This window comes from Notothenia rossii (assembly GCF_949606895.1).
Source record: "Notothenia rossii genome assembly, chromosome: 11".
Classification (NCBI taxonomy): domain Eukaryota; kingdom Metazoa; phylum Chordata; class Actinopteri; order Perciformes; family Nototheniidae; genus Notothenia; species Notothenia rossii.
In genome coordinates, this window is record NC_136910.1 from 57,795,144 (window position 1) to 57,816,713 (window position 21,570).

Genomic DNA, 21,570 nt, shown 5'->3' on the forward strand with positions numbered 1-21,570 from the left:
AATGGTGAAATGCAATTTAAAATTACCGAAAAAATACCAGCTCACTAAATCACAACCGCTCAAACCAACTACAAACTACTACCGCGGATTGGGCAGAGAACGAGTCCGAGAAAGTTAACTCCCCCATGTGACGTAAGATGACGCGTTTAACGTATGACGGTTAAAAAAAATAGCAGTTTTTAGTAGCAGAGCTCAAAACGGCTCCTTTCCCTCTGAATTCCTGCCCTTATGTCTTGTAAAACATATCAAATCCTGCATTAACATTTTTAATTGTAATTTTCAGGCAAGGTTAAGCATAAATGTAGTAAAAAAAAAAACCTGCAAGTTGCTCTTTAAAGGCACAAGAACCAAGCTGTGACGCTCCCAACCAGCAAGGTCAAAAAGCAGTTTGCTCCAGTCAGCTGCACCGGTAGGCTGCAGCACCTCTCCTTTTATGCTGCAGCACCTCGACCTGCAGGAGTAACGCACTCAAATTAAATAATAAATAATATAAACCACAGAATCTCAGGCTCTGAAAGGTACTCTAAAAAGATAAAATAATATAATCTAAGGAAATGGCTCCTACATAACCGGCCTCTAATTGTATTTGAGTACCACAAAAACAATTATCAAATATACATTTAAAAAAAGGAGCCTATACAGTTCAGGATTTCTATTCATTTCATGAATCCAGTCATTTACCAATATGAGTTGTGGTGTTACTCATCCTGTCTACATGATATCATCGTGCCATCAGCGGAAGAAGACTCTTTGCCAGGGTGTCCGCGGGGTCTTAAAAAGTATAAAAAGTTGATCAATCTATTTAGCGAAAATGAAGGCTATTAATTTTCCAAGGTATTACATTTTGTAGCTTGTTTTCAATAAGTATATAAATTGACCAAAGAGGTTGTATTCTACAGTCTGCCTGAATGTAATCATTGCGTAGGTGTGTAGTGTGATTCTGTGTACTTTATTTATGGCATCCTGTTGGATTTGACGTCATCTGAACAGGACATCGCACGCTCACTGCTTGATAGCGCGTGAAGGTCCGTTTACGCCGGTTGTTAAACAACATTGTTATGGGGAAATGCAAGTTTGTGTCCAAATGGTTGGAAGATAAGGAGGAAGGACAATCAATACTGTATATAGTCAATGTGAGGTAAAGTGTGTCGCCAATGTAACTGGTTAAAACTTAAAAAGTGGCGACGAGGTCTTAAAATGTATGGAAAGGGTCTTAAAAAAGGTCCTACATCTGACTTCAGGATTCCTGCATATACCCTGTTTGCTGCCGTCACTCTTCACATTCTAACAGCAGACAGATCTTGGTAATTGGCCTCTCCAGCACACTGGTCTGTGTTTTAACTTTGACAGCTCGAACCAGTCCTTTAGTGTCTGCCATAGCTTCTAGCACTCTTCCCAGGATCCAAGAGCTGCGGGGAGCAGTAGGGTCAACTACCATGACTACATCTCCAGGTTCAACGCTTCTCTTCTCCTTGCATCATTTCTGTCTTTCTTGCATGAGGGGTAAGTGTTCCCGGCACCAGCGTTTCCAAATTAGGTCTGCCATGTATTGCACCTGTTTCCATCGGGTTCTTACGTGCAGGTCGTTCTTGTCAAAAACGCCAGGGGCAGAATTGGCTTGGTTTTTAAAAGCAAGATGTGATTTGGGGTTAGAGGCTCCAGGTCTTGAGGGTCATTTGAGACTGTTGTGATTGGTCCACTGTTCAAAATGGCCTCTACCTCACATAAAAGGGTTTGTAGCCCTTCTTCATCTAAAGCAGTGGTCACCAACCTTTTTAAGCCCAAGATCACCGACCTCGGCCTAGGTGACAGGCGAGATCTACCTATTGCAGAATTGAGTGAAAAAAGACGGCCCAGACAATGCTTCCAATTTGAGGTCTTTTATATCTGGCTCATCTGAATTACTGTTACAATGAAGGCTCCATAATCAGCTCACGGCATATAGACAGGGGTAAAGTGCTATTGGGGGGCGGACCTCACCTCCTCACCGGGGATCCGGGGGGATTCTCCCCCGGGAAGATTTTTTTTTAAATATTGAAGTTGAAAGCATCAATCTGGTGCACTTTGAGAGCAACATGAAGAGATCTATGGATACCTCTCTCAGCACCCATATGAAACAGAATTGTAAACAGATTTTCTTTTTCTTTATGGATATTTTACAAATCACATTAAACTGTATTCTTGTTTTACTGCCATATAGTAGGCTATTTCATACCTTTTTTTCATTTATTCTCTTATTTTTTGTATAACTATAATGATCATATGAAGATGTGCCGCGGAAATAATCTTTTGAATAATTTGTGATAAAACGGTTCTAAACACTCAAGAGTCCTTTAGCTCACCTGAGCCCCTCAGTCTGACAGGAGAGGACTCTCCTCCAGCTTGTTGTGGAAACGGCTCCTCATGTCCGTTAGTGCAGCTAGCTAACCAGATGCTAACATCACGGTCCCCGCTAGCACCGGTACCTCTCTCTCCCTCACTCCCTCTCTCCCTCACTCCCTCTCTATCAGTGGTTTAGTCTACTTTTTTGTAGTGGGTATACTGTAATAATTGTATTCATCCTGTCTCGAAGCAACACCTCATGAACACCATCACACTTACAAATGCATAGACTAGTCTTGAGACTGGTTATGTGTTATCAACATGTCAATGTATTATAAGCATTTTTATGTGACTTTTAACTGCCAGAGACATTAACAATAAAAAAATAAAAGAATGAACAATGATGGAAAAAGCCCACTTATCTTCTAGGGTTGAACAATTAATCGACATTTTTATCAAAATCTCAATATGGCCTACTGCAAACACTGCCTCTGACACAGCTCTCACCACATTTCCAACTAAATCCTGTCCACCCTTCTCCGTGAGCTCCTGGGCTATTTTGTGTGCTCTGGACGTCTCATGTCGTCTAATCTTGTTTCTCAAAGAGGCCAGAGATGTTGATCTGCTTGAATCTGAGGACTGGATCTTAAAGTGCACCCACTCCTCAGACATAGACACTCGTTGTTCTGTGAGGACACCTGTTGATTTTGTAGCGCTAATATCTGCAGAAAAGAGCCAAGATTTACTCAAAAGTATTTAATAAACTGATTACAATATTTACATCATGGCTAACAAATGCATGAAAAGCAGATAAAAGGAGAAAAATGTTCCACTTTTTCAATAGCTAATTATTTGACAACTACTGATAACTAACATATAGTAATATAATGGTGCAAATGTTTTAAATGCACTTTTAACATGACCATGAATTAACTCTCATTTGCATAGTCATTGACTTTATGAATTTCTGTTGTTTAGATCAGCTTTCCTTTGCATGTGTGCTGACATTTACCTAACTTTCTGTCCCTCCACTCTAACCAAGGATGCCTGTTCTTACATTCCAGCTACTGTTATGTTAATGATAACCATGCTAATTCCACTTACCGGGTAAATTTGCGGTAGCGCCGGGCTCGTTCTCTGTCACCTTTAGGACAGCCGCCTGACCTGGCTCTTCTTCTGTAGTGGTAATAGGGGAAAACTTCGGAAAACATTAAAATATTTTCGTCTGTTTTCGTTTCATGTTTGCTTCCTGTTTAGCGCTCCGCGAACTTGAATGATGGAAGGATCAAATTCTGATAACGTTGGAGAAACGTGGGGTTTGTCAGAGCCGAACAAAGTGTGTTGCTGTTGCTTAGCAACAGGCCAAAGGCGACGGAAGCCCCAGACGTCCAAAAGTATTAACACAGAAGGGGGCGAAAGCGTGAAAGCGAAGTCACAAAATGATGTTGTTACGTATCATCGCTCATTTTTAAGAGGGCATACGGAAATCACTGGCATTTTCTAGTGGGTATACGGCGTATACCAGCGTATCACGTAGACTACACCACTGCTCTCTATCACACTAAATGCGCTATCGCCACACACACACAGAGCCGAGCTTGAATGACACAAGCACACGTGTATTTCCATGCAACTCTCTGATTGGTGTGGTGTCTTGCCTCTGTTGCGTTCACTGAACACGGGAAATTACAGTCCTGCCGTTGTCTCTTGTGTCATGATGAGGTTCACGTAAAGCATGGTTAATGTATTATATTATTGAGGTGTCTCAAATATACGTCAATCAAGTGGCACCTGCTAACGGGGTGGTGGATGATAGGTTTACATCTAAAAACGTATTTTTCAAACATTATTATTTTAATTTAATTTTTCTTTCTTTTGTTACTTTTTTTTTAACCGTCCGCGATCTACCCGCACCACACTCGCGATCGACTGGTTGGCGACCACTGATCTAAAGTCTCACAGACTTTATCAGACGCTCCCATACTCCTCCATGGTGGGATGCTCCTGGGGGGTTGAAACTCCACTTTATGCCCTTTTGCAGCATAGTTCCCTGAATTCTGTGCTGGTTCAGAATGGAGAGGGCTTCCTTTAACTCTCTCTGAGCTCCAACAAAATGGGTCCCATTGTCAGATCTTATATGTTTCACTTGACCTCTTCTGCATATGAATCTTCTCAAAGCATCAATGCATGAGTCTGTATCAAGTGAGCTGGCGACCTCAATATGCACAGCTCTGCTTGTCATGCACGTGTACAGCACTCCGTACCTCTTTAATGTGGTACGTCCTCTCTTGACTTGAATAGGGCCAAAGTAGTCCACACCAACATCGGTAAATGGAGGCATGTCTGGCTCAAGCCTTTCCTGTGGCAAGTCAGCCATCTTCTGCTCTCCAACTGTGGCTCTTTGTCGTCTGCACAAAACCCAATCCCCCAATATTTTTCTTGCAGCGGAGTTGGCTTTGATGATCCAATACCTCTTCCTAACTTCAGAGAGGATGTGGTTTCTTCCTCCATGTCCAGTTCTTTCATGCATGTGCCTTAATGTGAGAGTTGACACATGGCAGTTTTTTGGCAGTATGACAGGGAACTTAGTTTCTTCTGGCATCGCTGCCCTCCTCAGGTGTCCTCCCATTCTTAGCACTCCATCCTTTAACACTGGATCAAGCTTGTAGAGGCTGCTTGTCCTTTTGACACCACGTTTTGTTGTTTGCAGTGCTGTCATTTCCTCTGGAAAATACTGTCTTTGGGTTTGGCATATGATGGAGTTTTCTGCCTTCTCAAGATCTTCCAGAGTAATGGTCTGTCCACCCAGTGTGGCCTTCATGGTTTCTATTTTCTGCTCGACATTGCTTTTGTTTTGAGCATCGGTGTTGGAGTCATTTAAAGTGGAAATAAGCTCTTTTCTCCTTTGAACGAGCCGCTTCAAGCCTTCTTTGAACTTCAGGATCCATGCTACTGCAACTTGTAGTTTCCTCCATCTGGAGAAATGCATGAGTAGCTTGCCTGTAGGATTTTCTGTGACTATAACTGTGTTGACAATAGCAATTATTTTGACCTCTAAATCATCACAGGAGAGAGAGATGGATTCCAGGGGAAACAGCGGCTAGTCCTTTTCTGACTTCCAGAGCATTTCTGGGCCACGGATCCATGTTCTGTTCTCCATTAATGTGTCGGCCTTTTGTCCTCTAGAGGCGACATCAGCAGGATGGATCTTTGTGTTCACATGGTGCCATTGGGTTATCTCTGTGGACTCCCTGATGATGGAGATCCTGTTTGCAACAAATGTGTGAAACCTTGTGTGTTGGTTTGCAATGTATTTGAGCACAGATTGGCTATCAGTCCAAAACATAGAGCTTTCCAACTGTAGTTGCAACTCTGTTCTGAGTAATGTGTCCACTCTTGTAGCCAGCACTGCAGCAGCAAGCTCCATCCTGGGGATTGTGATCTTCTTGAGAGGAGCTACTCTTGCCTTTCCCATCATGAATGCCACGTGAATGTTGTTATTGTGGTTTACCAGTCTCAAGTAGCTCACTGTGCCGTACCCCTGCTCACTTGCATCCCAGAAATGGTGTAGTTGTGCTTGGATCTGTTGGCCAAAGTCATTGGGCTTGATGCACCTTTTTACCTTGATGTCAGTCATCTTCTGAAGATCTAGCTTCCATGTAACCCACTGCTAACTAACCAGGTATGTTCTCATCCCAACCGTAGCTAGTGCTACACAGCTCTGGTAATGGCAACTTGGCAGGCAGAGTGAAGGGTGCAAGGAACCCAAGAGGATTCTAGATGGAGCTCATAGATAATATTCCTCTCCTTGTGCGTGGTTGTGGCTTGATGCTGACATTGAATGTAAAATTGTCCTCTTCCACACACCATTGCACTCCAAGTGCTCTCTCAGTTGCGAATGGCGATCGGCCGTATCGAAGTGCAATTGTAAGTGACGCCATTGGCCAAAATTTGTAGGAAAAAAATGACACTGGGATAATTTACATATTGACAGAATGGCAATGAGGATATTAGCTCCCTCGTGTGGTCATAGTGTGATGTGAACACCTTCATGTTGTTGTCAATCAATCAGTTGATATAGATCACCAAATGTATTAATGAGAGCACCTTGCATTTCATTCATAGCATTACTGTTTTCTCTCATTAATTGAGCTTGTATTCCATGTTTAGTGAATTCACAATGACTTATTACAATGACGCATTAACAATACGTGTGAAATTGGACTTTTAAAATGTGCTATATTTATTATGATAAATACGCCTCCTCGCTCACACCCGCTCCCGAGACCACAGCGCTCCCGTCCTCCAGAACCTCCGCTGGCTCCCCGTCCGTCTAAGAATCCACTTCAAAGTCCTCCTGATTACTTACAAAGCCCTCAACAACCAGGCCCCCCCCCCTACCTCACAGACCTGCTGCACCACCACACCCCTTCCCGCTGCCTTTGCTCATCAGAAGCCAACCTCCTATCCATCCCCACCCGCATCAATCACCGGACCTGGGGGGACAGAGCCTTCTCCGTCGCTGCCCCCTCCCTCTGGAACTCACTCCCCCAACCCATCAGAGACTGCACTGACCTCACCACCTTCAAAACACTTACACAATCTCACCTCTTCAATCTGACTTTTAATGTTTGTTTTTGTATTATTTTACTTTAACTATATATATCAGATGTGAGAATTATTTATTCTCCCCTAATGACATTTATTTCTTCTTCTTCTTCTTCTTCTCTTTTTAATGGCGGATCGCACCCAGCTTTTGGTTGCATACCGCCACCTACTGTACAAGAGTTTGTATCATGTCATCCCTCTAATAAACCAGCATATCGAAAAACATAAAACTAAGAAACCATAAAATAAATAAAACAAAGCAAAAACAGAAAACAAATCATCCATGATCTTATTCTAACCTAGTGTTAGATTATTTTCCCTATCCCAGTTTCCCTCAGAAAGGTGAACAGTGCCTTTCTGGTAGCTCTTACTCCTTCTCCTTCTGTTCCCAGAATACCAGCTATTCCACTCCCTCTCTGCCTCTAAAACTTTATCCCTTCATTTTCCTCTTTTAACTCTATAGGTGACACAATGTAATAAAATATGTTCCACATTTTCCCTAACTCCACAGTTCCCACTTGTCACTGTCACTTTTCACCATGACATGCAGCGTACCATTCAAAGCAGTGTGATCCAGTCTGAGTCTAGCTATCATGATTTCCTCCCTTCTGTTTCTTTCTTTATAAATATTTATTGTGATTGTCTTTTGCACTTTTGATACTCTTTGCCTTTCTGGTCTTTCTCCCACCTTTTCTGCCAGATCTCCATCCCTTTCTTCTTAATTGCTGCTTTTCCTTCTCCTTCTCCAAGTTGAACTGGTAATGTGATTTCCTTTAGTAGTGCACTTTTTGCTAATCTGTCAGCACACTCGTTCCCTTTCACCCCCTCATGAGCAGGCACCCAGCAGAACTGCAGATCTATGCCGCTTCTGTGGAGTCTTAACAGGCTGTGATTGATTTCTATGAGAATGTCTTCTCTGGCAGTTGTTGTTGACTGTATGCTTTGTAAACTGGATAAGGAATCTGTGCATATCACCACCCTATCTGGTCTGACCTCTTCCACCCACTGTAGTCCTATTTCTACTGCCAGCATTTCTGCTGTATACACTGAAAGTTGGTCTGACGCTCTTTTTGATATCGATATTTTAAAGTCTGGGATATATATACCAACTCCGACACACTCTTCCTTGTTCTTAGAACCATCTGTGTATATTTTGAGGTAATTGTGATAATTACTGCTGAGGTACTACTTGTTTTGAATCCTACTTCATTTATTTACCACTCTCTTTTCCTTTCTACAATACTCACATCTATATTTACTATTGGAAAGAGCCATGGGGGTACACTACTGAATGGATTTGATGGTGAAAACTAACTCATGCCGTATGTCCTTATTTTTCCTTTACTTGTCCATCCCACGCCCCTGAAACTTGGAATATTCCCAGCACTCTGTTTTGTTTGTGACATTTCCTTCCCCACTTCCTTTTAACCTGACCCAATAAGCAAGGGCAATTTTCTCTCTTCTTAGCTCCAATGGAGTCTCTCCTGCTTCAACTAATATTGCATTAGTAGGGTTTGACTTAATTCCACCGATACACAACCGTAACGCTTTATATTGTAACCTATCCATTTTTAGTAATGACGTTTTTGCTGCTGCTGCATATATTATACACCCGTAATCCAGAGTTGTCCTCATAATTGAGGTGAGATGAACCGTAACTGCAGTTAGCAATAGCCGCTAACTTTGCCATGCTGACTATGGGACAGCACGAGGTGCGGCCGCACAAGGAACGCTCCCTCACCTTGCATAATGAACAATGTAACGCTAAGTTGATGCAGGGGCCAATGTATGCAGTGTTCTTTATAATGTAGTCATATAGACTTCATTGTGTGTATTCCTGTATGCTGTTCATGCGTAATTGTTTATAATAGTTAATTACTTTATGTAATAACGTGTCACTTCAATCGCTATTCTGTTGTGGCCTTTGGCCAATAGAGGGCAGCATCGGCCTGCTAATTGTGCCATTTCTTTGTCTGCGCGGTTTGCTGTGTAACGGTGTCACTACTACGGATGGAGAAGACGGGAGTTGAACTCTGACGTCACTGTCGAGCCGTTAGTGGGCGACTCCGCATACTAAGGGCTTCTCGGCAACTCTGCAGAATCCTATGGGTGACGTCACAGACCCTACGTCCATTTATATATACAGTCTATGTTTATTACATGATTTATTGAATGACGGAATAGGCAGAACTAACGTTATTCGTCATTCTAGTCGGACCCATTAGAGCGGTGCACCAAGGACCCATTAGAGCGGTGCACTCACTTTCACTGTCTGGCTGAAGCGCGAAAAAAACAAACACTTTTCATCTCGGATCATCAGAGGCTGTTGCATCCAAGAAAGACTGATTGAAACCTACGTTTCGAGAGACTACCACGATAATTGAAGGTGAGTTAAACTATTGTATCCGTGTAATTGTTACAAGGTAAGACTTTAGGTCAGTAAGTGTTGTTGTTGACTAACGTTAGTTAACGTAGTGTGCAAAGTAATCAGCGACAGCAAACAGTTTGCTTTCATCATCTGTCATTGCCTTAAATGATGCCGTTTGAAATAAATAAATAATAAAGGGCGGTGCCGGTGTTACCGTTTAACTGGTGACGCGGGGGAACTCGTGACGTTCTATAACGGTAGGAAGGAATGAATGAACTTTATTACAGACTCAGGCTCCAGATAAAAGACACTACATAGATAAAATACAAGGCATTACATATAATAAATTACATACACAGCATAACAGGAATGTGTCAGGGGCGTGTACTTTGAGGAGCCATTGTCGAATAGCCAGGAAATACACATTTCGATCGCCTCTTCTGTTGTTTACATTTATCTTTCGGTATATTTGGCTCCATAGGAACACTTTGATGCACATTCAGTACCAGTGTGTGAGGTTGTGGTTGCGATGCCGATATCCGGACGCATACAGCGAGGACTACAACATGACAATGAGGTGACTGGGGATGTCTGTTCAAAACATTGCAAACGTGAATAAATCATTTCAAATATATATTTGTCTCCGACTTTCATTTGTACATCGTTGTTAATGTGATGTTTAGTAGCTTTGATAGCTGTTCATACCTTCTGACAACCTAAAAGTAAGACACAAGTTGTTTACTCACAGCCCGAATGCAGCATTGAGATCTGTGGCAAGCTGTGATCCTCTCCGATTAAGTTGTGACAGGACATAGCTATTCTCCAGCGAGCAAGGTTTTTATTAAATACCTCCATCCCTCTCATCACAACAAGACTCTACACTATGCAGAAAAAAAACAACATAAATGAAAATAACCTTGCTGGATAGCTTAGAGTGAAACAAACAAACTATCTTCTATGGCCGGTTTATATAGCCTAGAAAATCTAGGATAGAATTAAATATAAATATATATAGCATGTGTATATATATATATATAAAATAACAATTTCATCATATGGATTCAACTTGTGCCCCACTGGACTTTTCTGTGGTTTACTTGTTACTGTGACATCAATATCAGCCATGGAAGATAGTTTGTTTGTTTCACTCTAAGCTATCCAGCAAGGTTATTTTCATTTATGTTTTTTTTTTCTGCACAGTGTAGAGTCTTGTTGTGATGAGAGGGATGGAGGTATTTAATAAAAACTTTGCTCGCTGGAGAATAGCTACAGAAGACCTGTCACAACTTAATCGGAGAGGATCACAGCTTGCCACAGATCTCAATGCTGCATTCGGGCTGTGAGTAAACAACTTGTGTCTTACTTTTAGGCTGTCTGAAGGTATGGACAGCTATCAAAGCTACTAAACATCACATTAACAACGATGTACAAATGAAAGTCGGAGACAAATATATATTTGAAATGATTTATTCACGATTGCAATGTTTTGAACAGACATCCCCGTTCACCTCATTGTCATGTTGTAGTCCTCGCTGTATGCGTCCGGATATCGGCATCGCAACCACAACCTCACACACTGGTACTGAATGTGCATCAAAGTGTTCCTATGGAGCCAAATATACCAAAAGATAAATGTAAACAACAGAAGAGGCGATCGAAATGTGTATTTCCTGGCTATTCGACAATGGCTCCTCAAAGTACAAGCCCCTGACACATTCCTGTTATGCTGTGTATGTAATTTATTATATGTAATGCCTTGTATTTTATCTGGACCCTGAGTCTGTAATAAAGTTCATTCATTCATTCCTACCGTTATAGAACGTCCCGAGTTCCCCCGCGTCACCAGTTAAACGGTAACACCGGCCGTCAGCGAACCGAGCCAGAACACGCTCTGGGAATCTCCATCCACCGGTTTTACCCAATAATAAGTACCTTCCCAGGCTTTGTTGTAGCTGCATTTTCTTTGTCTCAGGCTCCATTTTACACCACCAAAAGTGTATCCCGCCATTTCGTTCTATTTTAAGAGGGACACCTGGTCACCCCACTTATATAGTTGTGAAATGTATCTAGCAGTTATACATTTATATTCTGCGTTGCTGAAGTGTTGTCCTCCCCCTTTGTGTTTGCTCTATAGTTTCAAAATGAAAAAAAGGACATTATGTCCTTTATCGCCCCCCCAAAAAAATATGATGAGGTAGACAGTAACACACAGCAGGAAGTGCAGATTGCCACAGAGACAGAGCCGGAGGACTTTTCAGGAGAGACTGATCTGGAAAGCGAAGGTTCAGAGCAGGGAGAGAAAGATGGGGAGTCACAGAGTGAGGCTGAGGATGAAATCGAGAGTGAGACAGAGGATAGATCCACAAATACTGGAACATCAGGTTTGTGATTTTGAAAAACAAACGTGCCTGTTTTAATCTTAGTTACAGTTCAAATGGTTTGTCGGAGTGTGTGTGATACTAATTCATTTTCCCTCATGTCATAAATCTTTTTTTTAACATTTATATTTTATTAAACATTTTCAAAGACAAAAACATACGGACAAGGACATGGCTCACACACATCACAAATAGGACAGGACAATAACATGAAGGGTGGGGGGCAGGGGGATGACAGTGTCAGTTACATTTTATGTATGCATATGGCGTTGTATTTATACATGATTTGCTTCATAATATAGATATACCTATTTTTTCCTCTTTTATTATAAAACAAAAAAAAGGTGTAATAAATAAATAGATACATATATAAATATATATGCACACATATGTACATATACACACACATACACATCTCTTCCTTTTCTGATTAATTCATCCATTTCCCATTTAATTGAACTTCTTTCATTATTATTACAATTATTTTTCTGTCACTTATTTATATTTATTTATTAATATTATTGTATTTATTGTTGGCAGCCGAGATGGTTTGAGTCCAGGCAAGCCCTTATCTTATCCCAAAGCCTGTTGTCTGGCTTAACCAAATATAACAGGGAGAAAGCAGCTTTGTGTCATAAATCTATTAATATAGATATCTAATTTGTGGTTGTTCATTGCTCTGGTAAATGTGCATATATAATTTATAATGATCTGTTTCAATTATAATAATAATAATAAACATATTTATTTGCGTTATCTTTCTCCACAGATATCAGCAAGTGCACAGAGGAGCCACCAATACAACCACACCCTAAATTGTTTCCAAGGACCTGGATGGGCGACCGGAGAAGGAGTTTCAAGGCTGACTGGTACAAGATTCACCCCTAGCTTGAGTACTCCAAAATGTCAGACTCTGCTCATTGTTACGCCTGCAGACATTTTAGCCCTCCGAATAGCAGACAATGTCTGTGACATTTTGGGAAGGAGACTACAGCCTGGGATGCAGACACCCTTATGTAAAGTAGAGATGTAACTGTTCATTGCCTTTATTTTTATATAAATATGATATGGTGTTAGTGCAAAAATGGTACTATAACTTAAGCTAACAGTAATAACTATAAGATCTATCTGAAATAAATAAGTGTAATGAAACAAATACTTCTTATGCGCAATTACTTCATACTGTCTAGTTCTCTTTTTCGTCCTGCATTTATTGTGCCCCCCTCAGAAAATAACTGGCCCCCCAGTGGCCCCCCCAGTCAAATTGGTCTAGAACTGCCACTGAACAGTGGTTCAAGTACTTGAGTAAATGTACTTAGTTACTTCTCACCTCTGCTATGAACCTACGAAGTAGATTAGTTTTGTTGTGTCTCTCGGTTGTATTGAGTTGTCTTGTTTTGTGTCAGCTGTAGTTGTGTTGATTATTTCAGAGACCCAGCCGGAGAAGGAGCCCTGAGAGCAGCATGGAGGAGAACAAGGAGACCTCTGGAGCTCAGGTCAGTGTGCACTTCATCAGCAGCGAAACTGAGGCTCTGGTAAACTGTGGTAACATGAAGAGCCGTCTGGGAGCCGAAAGAGCCGGCTCTTCTTAGTGAGCCGAGTCAAATGATCCGACTCTCTAAAAAGAGCCGGCATTCCCATCACTAATACGTAAAGAGATAGTATCTATTAGGGACGGCTCAATTCAAAATTCACACCGCAGTACTTTTCCCACAAAGATTCATGAGATCCCATTTTGGCAATTGTTGACACCAAGATGTCTGCTTGTATTGAGTTGAATGCGGCTGAGAAGTCTAGGAAGAGGGCTCTTGCATAGGTGTGACGTTTATCTAAATGTTTAGTAATGATATGAACCAGAGTAGCAACAGTACCACCCCCTTGCTTATAGGCAAATTGGTATGGATCAAGTATGTCTTGTCCATCACAATAGGTTTAGCTGAAGAGGTCATTCCTGTCATGGTTCTCATGGTGTCCCACACTTTTTTGTGGTCTTTGGCTTTAAAAGCATTTCCCAAAAGCTCTCTGTGTGCCAGTTTTGATTCCCTCAATTTGACTTTCAGTTCTTTCCATAGTCTTTGTTTTTGAAAACTATTTTCCTGTTTTTTATAACTTTTTGTTAATGTCCTTAGTCACATATGATTTATCACTTGGATAGATTTGTATTTCTTTAGTGGAAACACAGAAGTTAATATAGTCTTTGGTAACATTAGTTATTTCATCGAGTGAACCTTCCTGAAAAATGTCCCAATCTGTCCAATCAAAACAGGCTTTCAACTGTTCCCTACTTTCATTTGTCCATGTCCTTATTACTTTCTTTTCTGGTTGACTTCCCTTCAGTTTGGTCTTATACACTGGTATCATATTCACAACATTATGATCAGAGTTCAGTATTGGTGGTCAGTATTTGGACACAAAGGCTCCTTTATCATTTACGGTGCATTTGTCCAGGATATTGTGTTTCCTGCTGTGATCCCTAACATACTGCTGGAACCCAGGTAACACAGTCTCCAGGCGACATTGCTTCATGTCCCAGAGCACTATTGCCGGTGCATGGGGGTGGCTGAGTTGCAGCTCGTGAACACAGTCAGCGATGGAGCCGGCCGCCAGTGGCGCTCTGCTGCTGGGAGACACGTAAACAACAAACAGTAAAACACCTGAATTCTCTAGGCAGATAAAAGGGTCTTAACGTCATGCAGAGAATTTCCACGTTGGGATTGCAGGTTTTACATTTGACTGATCGGCACCACAGGTCATTAATATACACACAAATATCGCCTACTCTGGTTTTCCCGAGTTCGCATCCCTGTCTGCTCAAACAAGGGTGAATACTTAGGTGGTACTTCAAAGAGAGATTCAGGCATTGTAGATTGTAGCCAACTTTCCTTGAAACATAAGAAAGAGGCCTCAAGAAATTCATGACTGTACCTTGTGTATGTCCTTAGTGTGTCCTCGTTGTTGCTCAATAAGCGCATGTTTGTGAGAATGATGGATGGAAGTGGTGGCCGGCTGAATCTCCGCCGTAGGCGATTCTGAACGCCTCCCCTTCTTCCTCGTCTCTTTTTCCTGGTGTTTCTAAGCGGCTCCCGAGGGATGTCATCCAATATCGAAGAGCACAGATGGCTTGGTGTATTCGTAGGAGGCCGATCGCATTGTAGCTCTAGCATAGCCTCGCGGCTGTAGCAGCGTAGAGGCCGGGGCTCCTCACCATACCTGTTCGTGCTGTCACTCAGGTGTCTCTTGGAAAGTTGAATGGCCAGACATGGTCTGCAGAAGGCAAATGTAATCCACAGGATCAAAAGCATGGTCTCTCAAAAATGACGTTTCATACAGACACGACAAAGTTTAGACAATAATTAGACCAAAAAAACTAAAACAAAAAACAAGACGAACAGAGCATACTGAGACTCGCAGTGACAGGATGCCGTCTCCCTCTGTCTCCTGTATACCAGGGGTGGGAGTAAGTCATACATGTGCAAGTCTCAAGTTACTTGGGTGAGAGTCAAGCAAGTCAAGTCCTACGAAATCCTGATGAATAACTCCAGTTTCCGCATTTAAATCAATCAATCAATTAATGTTTATTTATATAGCCCAATATCACAAATGTTACATTTGTCTCAGTGGACTTCACAGTTTGTACAGAATATCAGTATGACAATACGACACCCTCTGTCCTTAGACCCTCTGTCCTTAGACCCTCACATCGTACAAGGAAAAACTTCCAGAGAAAACCCACAGTTTAAAGGGGAACACGGGAGAAACCTCAGGGAGAGCAACAGAGGAGGGATCCCTCTCCCAGGACGGACAGACGTGCAATAGATGCTGTGTGTAAATTGAAAAGATAATAAATTTGCAACATAGGTAGTCCAAATGTTTTGAAATGCATGTGTGTATAATAGGAAGATGAATCCACGAGGATATCCATCCAGGACTTATGATCCAGGACCACAGCCACGACTCAAGATCCAGGACTCACGATCCATGACACAGGACCGCAGGATCATCCATGACTCCGGATCCCGGCGTAGATAGACACCAAAAAGAAAGACATTTGGGGAAGCTGGGTTAATCGGAACATGAGAGTACACAGGTATAGACAGAGAGAAGGAAGAAGTAAGATGTCCCCCAACAAACTAAGCCTATATCAGCAAAACTAGGGGCTGAATCTAATCAGCCCTAACTATAAGCTTTATCAAAAAGGAAGGTCTTAAGCGCACTCTTAAAAACGGATAGGGTGTCTGCCGCCCGAACACAAACTGGAAGCTGATTCCACAAAAGTGGAGCTTGATAAGAAAAGGCTCTGGCTCCCATTGTACTTTTAGAGACTCTAGGAACAACCAAAAACCCTGCATTCTTGGAACGCAATGCCCTAGTAGGACAATAGGGTATAATGAGTTCTTTAAGGTAAGATAGCGCCTGCCCATTAAGGGCTTTGTAGGCGAGAAGAAGAATTTTAAATTCTATCCTGTGTTCTATAGGGAGCCAGTGTAAGGCAGCCAGAACAGGAGTAATGTGGTCCCTTTTCCTAACTCTGGTTAGTACACGAGCTGCAGCATTTTGAATCAACTGAAGCGACTTGACTGACTTCTTTGTACACCCTGATGATAAGGAGTTACAATAATCCAGCCTTGAAGTAACAAATGCATGGACTAGTTTCTCTGCATCGTTTTGAGGCAAGATATGCCTGATTTTTGCAATGTTACGTAGATGGAAGTAGGCGGTCCTTGAAATTGATTTTATGTGGGCGTTAAAGGATAAATCCTGATCAAATATAACACCAAGATTCCTTACAGTCTCACTGGAGGCCAAATTAATGCCATCCATAGTTAGTATATCTTTAGATAATTTGTTTCGTAGATTCTTCGGGCCAAGTACAATAACTTCAGTTTTGGTCGTGTTTAACATCAAAACATTTAAGGTCATCCAAGTTTTTAAGTCCTTGAGGCAGTCTTGAATTTTATTTAGATGATTAATTTCATCAGGCTTGATTGATAAATATAGTTGAGTATCATCCGCATAACAATGAAAGTTTACAGAATGATTCCTTATAATATTGCCTAACGGAAGCATATATAGTGTGAACAAAATAGGTCCAAGCACTGAGCCCTGTGGCACTCCATGGCTAACTTTGGTTTGCATGGAAGATTAATCGTTGACACGTACAAACTGAGAGCGTTCAGATAGATAGGACCTAAACCAGCCTAAAGCAGTTCCCTGTATGCCAACTAAGTGCTCTAGTCTTTGCAATAGGATATCATGGTCGATAGTATCAAATGCAGCACTAGTTAAACTCAGTTAAAAGACAGTGGTTATGAAACTAGAGTTTTATTTTCCACATTAACAACAATGGAGAGTGGGGCTCTGAAATAGGGCTGCTCAATTAATCGTATTTTAATCGCAATTACGGTTTTGGCTTGCAACGATTATGAAAACAACTTAATCAAAATAAAATGATTATTTTTTTATTATTTATTTAACACACAAAAAAAAATGTGTATTGGTTTTTCAATTGAATTATACTTAAAGTTCAGGGTAATCAACTGTTAAAAAAATACTAGACCTTTTTTCTTTCAATAAATTGATGTTTTCAAAGTAAATGGATAATCGTTTTTTAATAGTCGTGATATCAATTATTGACCCAAATAATCGAGATTATGATTTTTCCCATAATCGAGCAGCCCTGCTCTGAAATAATAAAACAGGTAATAGGGGGAATTATTGGGGAGTTCAGTGTGTGTATACGTGTGTAGAGGTGCGTGTGGTTAAAACGTAGAAGCCTGCGGTCGCTCTTTAGCTGTTCTTATGAAGGTAAACACAGTGAAGTAAACGGTAAAAGGCACAGCTCTTTGCAGCTGGTGCTGCTCTTCTCAGATTCTGCTGAGTTACACGTTACTGCCTCCTGGTGCTGCAGAGATTTCATGAAGTGAAGGAGGTTTTCCTTCTACAAAACAGCTGTGGGCAGCAGATACTGTGAGAGTCACAGACATGAATACATAGATCAAGGCAGACCGGTTCACAGACTCTCCTGTTTTGCCGATCCGGTGCTTGAACAAATAGCTCTACACCCCTACACAAGTCAAGTCGAGTCTTTTATCAATGTTATTCAAGCAAGTCTCAAGTTAAAAAATATGTGACTCAAGTCATTTGACTCGAGTCCCCCACCTCTGGTATATACTGTGATTAGAATGTTGCTGTATTACTGGATCAAATATAATACAAATATAATAAACACAAACAGTTGATAAGTAGTATTTTGTTAACTCAAGGTTTATATTAAGTGAGTTTTTATTGTGTTGACTTTCTCTCTTTCTCTGTCCGTCTGTTCTAGAAACCGAAAGGAAAAGAGAGACGTCACAGCTGTCAGCAATGTGACAAATCCTTTACAACATCTGCAAATTTAAAGCGCCACCTGCTTATTCATACAGGTGAAAAAACATACAGCTGTGAAGAGTGTGGGACAACTTTCTCTACAGCAGGTGCTCTCAAAATACATCTTCGTGTTCACACGGGAGAAAAACCGTACAGCTGTGAAGAGTGTGGGACAACTTTCTCTACATCAAGTGCTCTCAAAGTACATCACCGTATTCACACTGGAGAAAAACCGTACAGCTGTGAAGAGTGTGGGGCAACTTTCAATCAATTAACTAATCTCAAAACACATCACCGTATTCACACTGGAGAAAAACCGTACAGCTGTGAAGAGTGTGGGAAAACGTTCACTACAGCAGATGCTCTCAAAGTACATCACCGTATTCACACTGGTGAAAAACCGTACTGGTGTGAAGAGTGTGGGAAAACGTTCACTAGATCAGATGCTCTCAAAACACATTACCGTATTCACACTGGAGAAAAACCGTACAGCTGTGAAGAGTGTGGGACAACTTTCTCTAGATCAGGTAATCTTAAATCACATCAACGTATTCACACTGGAGAAAAACCGTACTGGTGTGAAGAGTGTGGGAAAACGTTCACTACATCAGGTAATCTCAAAATACATCACCGTATTCACACTGGAGAAAACCCATAGTGGTTTTAAAGGCCCTGTGAAGTGTGCACCTGTGCATGATCTGTTATGCTAATACGTATAGTAATGACCAAAATTGTCCATTGGAACCCAAATCAAAAAATGTTGGAATAGCAACAAATTCTACGAGTTTTGAATTTTCCGGGGAAATCTGCAGTCGACCTTCGCCTTCGTGGGCGTGGCTTGCGATCTACTGCGTGACGTCACGAGATGGACGCCGCCGCACTGTATACATTCACCACCGTTCGTTTTTTCTCTTTTTCAAAGTCAAATTTCTCAACGTTTTTGAGCTAGTATTTTCCTGGAAAGTGTGTCGGAGTCGACTGGAAGTGATTGCCAATCAAGAAAACCTGACAATGGAGGCGACAGTGAAGAAAGAGGGATGAAAATCACAGGGGAAACGATGCATTGCCGCTGGCTGTAGTAATGTCAAGTCTGCCGAAGTGGCGATGTTTCTGTTCCCAAAAGATGAAGGTGAGCCTGGCTGGTGTCATTGTTTCGTAGATTCTTTGATTGATCATGATAAATAACGGCCACTGGTCGATTCGAGAGAGAGAGAAAGAGAGACTGACAGAGTTACAGGGCTGTTGTTAGCATCTGGTGCTAGCTCGGAGCTAACGGAGATTAGCTGTTTCAACAATAAGGAGAGGGAGAGTGCTCTCCTGTGGGACTGAGAGAGATAACGTCAGCTCAGGGAGGTAAACTGTAGCCTAAGTTATCTCAGTGGGTTTGGTCATCTATGTAAACAAATATTTCCATCTATGTAATATTAGTTGTATAAAATAGGTTAAGAAATCCTTCCAATGTTTTTTGATTATTGAAATATATGTTTCATATGAGTGTTGAGAGCTGTATCCATAAATCTCCTAATGTTGCCCTCAAAGTGCACCAGATTGATCACTTTCCTCATCTATCCTGTCCGAAAAGCTGTCCAAATCAATCATTTCTCTCCCACTAGTATCACTTTCCAGAGTCTCCGCCATGTTTACAATCGCAACTGGGTACCTCTTGTGACGTCACAGCCACTATCGTCTGCAACTTCCGTTAGGCTCAGACGGCAAAATTAATAATTCATTAATTATGAATTATGAAAAATTATTTTAGCCATGAACAGGCACAATGATATGTAAGGAATGACACTGCCATTTCATTTTGGTGCAAAAACATGCACTTCACTGGGCCTTTAAGAGTGTGGGAAAGCTTTTTTTTCTGAGTTGAAGTCTGACTAACAGTTGTTTATGTTATTGTGTTTTCTCTGTTCCAAAAATAAAATGTCCTTAGAAACAGACTCATAACCCTGCATATTTGTTGTGATTTGCAGCATATTATAAACATGTCATTCCCTTATTTTCGAATACCACAGGTTGTGTAGTGGTGTATTTGAGGTGTACTGTCCACATCGCAGACCTGACGTTGTGCCGTCAATGTATGCGAAGTGTACAGGACCTTGGTCTCTGAGACTCAAAAAAGCCTTTCTCGCCTACCTGTCCACTTTGCATACCTGAGATCCTGCAGTCATGTATCTGAAGTGTACTCTTCAGATACATGACTGCAGGATCTGGGGTATTTGAAACACACAAGGTCATATCTCCACAATGCACTGGGACTGGAAGCTCACACTTGAACCGCGTAGTGACCACGATATCCATTTGTTTTGTGTCCTTTGTTTGTGATTCACTCGTGGGGCTGACCGAGGAATAGACGCTTGTAGTTTGAGAGAAAAAATATAGAAATGTCCAGATGCGAGTGAAAAGTAAGAGTTTATTCTAAAAAGGCAAAAATAAATAAATGTTTTTAAACAAACTATTTGTCATATAAACTGATACTTCAATGTTAAAGGCACAATAACCAAGCTGTGACACTCCCAACCAGCAAGGAGAACAGTTTGCTTCAGTCAGCCGCACCAGTAGGCTGCAGCACCTCTCCTTTTATGCTGCAGCACCTCGACCTGCAGGAGTAACGCACTCAAATTAAATAATAAATAATATAAACCACAGAATCTCAGGCTCTGAAATGTACTCTAAAAAGATAAAATAATATAATCTAAGGAAATGGCTCCTACATAACCGGCCTCTAGTTGTATTTTGGAGTACCACAAAAAAATTATCACATTTTTTTTTAAAAAAAGGAGCCTATACAGTTCAGGATTTCTATTAATTTCATGAATCCAGTCATCCATCAATATGAGTTGTGGTGTTACTCATCCTGTCTACATGATATCATCGTGCCATCAGCGGAAGAAGACTCTTTGCCAGGGTGTCCGCGGGGTCTTAAAAAGTAATAAAAGTTGATAAATCTATTTAGCGAAAATTAAGGCTATTAAAAAGTATTAAACGGCATTTTCCAAGGTGTTACATTTTGAAGCTTGTCTTCAATAAGTATATAAATTGTCCAAAGAGGTTGTATTCTACATTCTGCCTGAATGTAATCATTGCGTAGGTGTGTAGTGTGATTCTGTGTACTTTATTTATGGCATCCCGTTGGATTTGACGTCATCTGAACAGGACATCGCACGCTCACTGCTTGATAGCACGCGAAGCTCCGTTTATGCCGGTTGTTAAGCAACATCGTTATGGGGAAATGCAAGTCTGCGTCCAAATGGTTGGAAGATAAGGAGGAAGGACAATCCTTACTGTATATAGTCAATATGAGGTAAGATGTGTCGCCAAGGTAACCGGTTCAAACTCCAAGTGGCGATGAGGTCTTAAAATGTATGGAAAGGGTCTTAAAAAAGGTCTTACATCTGACTTCAGGATTCCTGCATATACCCTGTTTGCTGCTGTCACTCTTCACATTCTAACAGCAGACAGATCTTGGTAATTGGCCTCTCCAGCACACTGGTCTGTGTTTTAACTTTGACAGCTCGAACCAGT

At 41.3% G+C, this 21,570-nt stretch overlaps 1 long non-coding RNA gene across 1 annotated transcript; it reads left to right on the top strand.

Moving 5' to 3' along the window:
* The first annotated feature begins 3,378 nt into the window (after window positions 1-3,378).
* On the top strand, window positions 3,379-19,985 carry LOC307024148. Its single transcript, XR_013803851.1, has 4 exons — window positions 3,379-9,316; window positions 12,446-12,545; window positions 13,107-13,172; window positions 18,002-19,985. It is a non-coding gene; the product is annotated as an uncharacterized lncRNA (long non-coding RNA).
* Window positions 19,986-21,570: the final 1,585 nt, after the last annotated feature.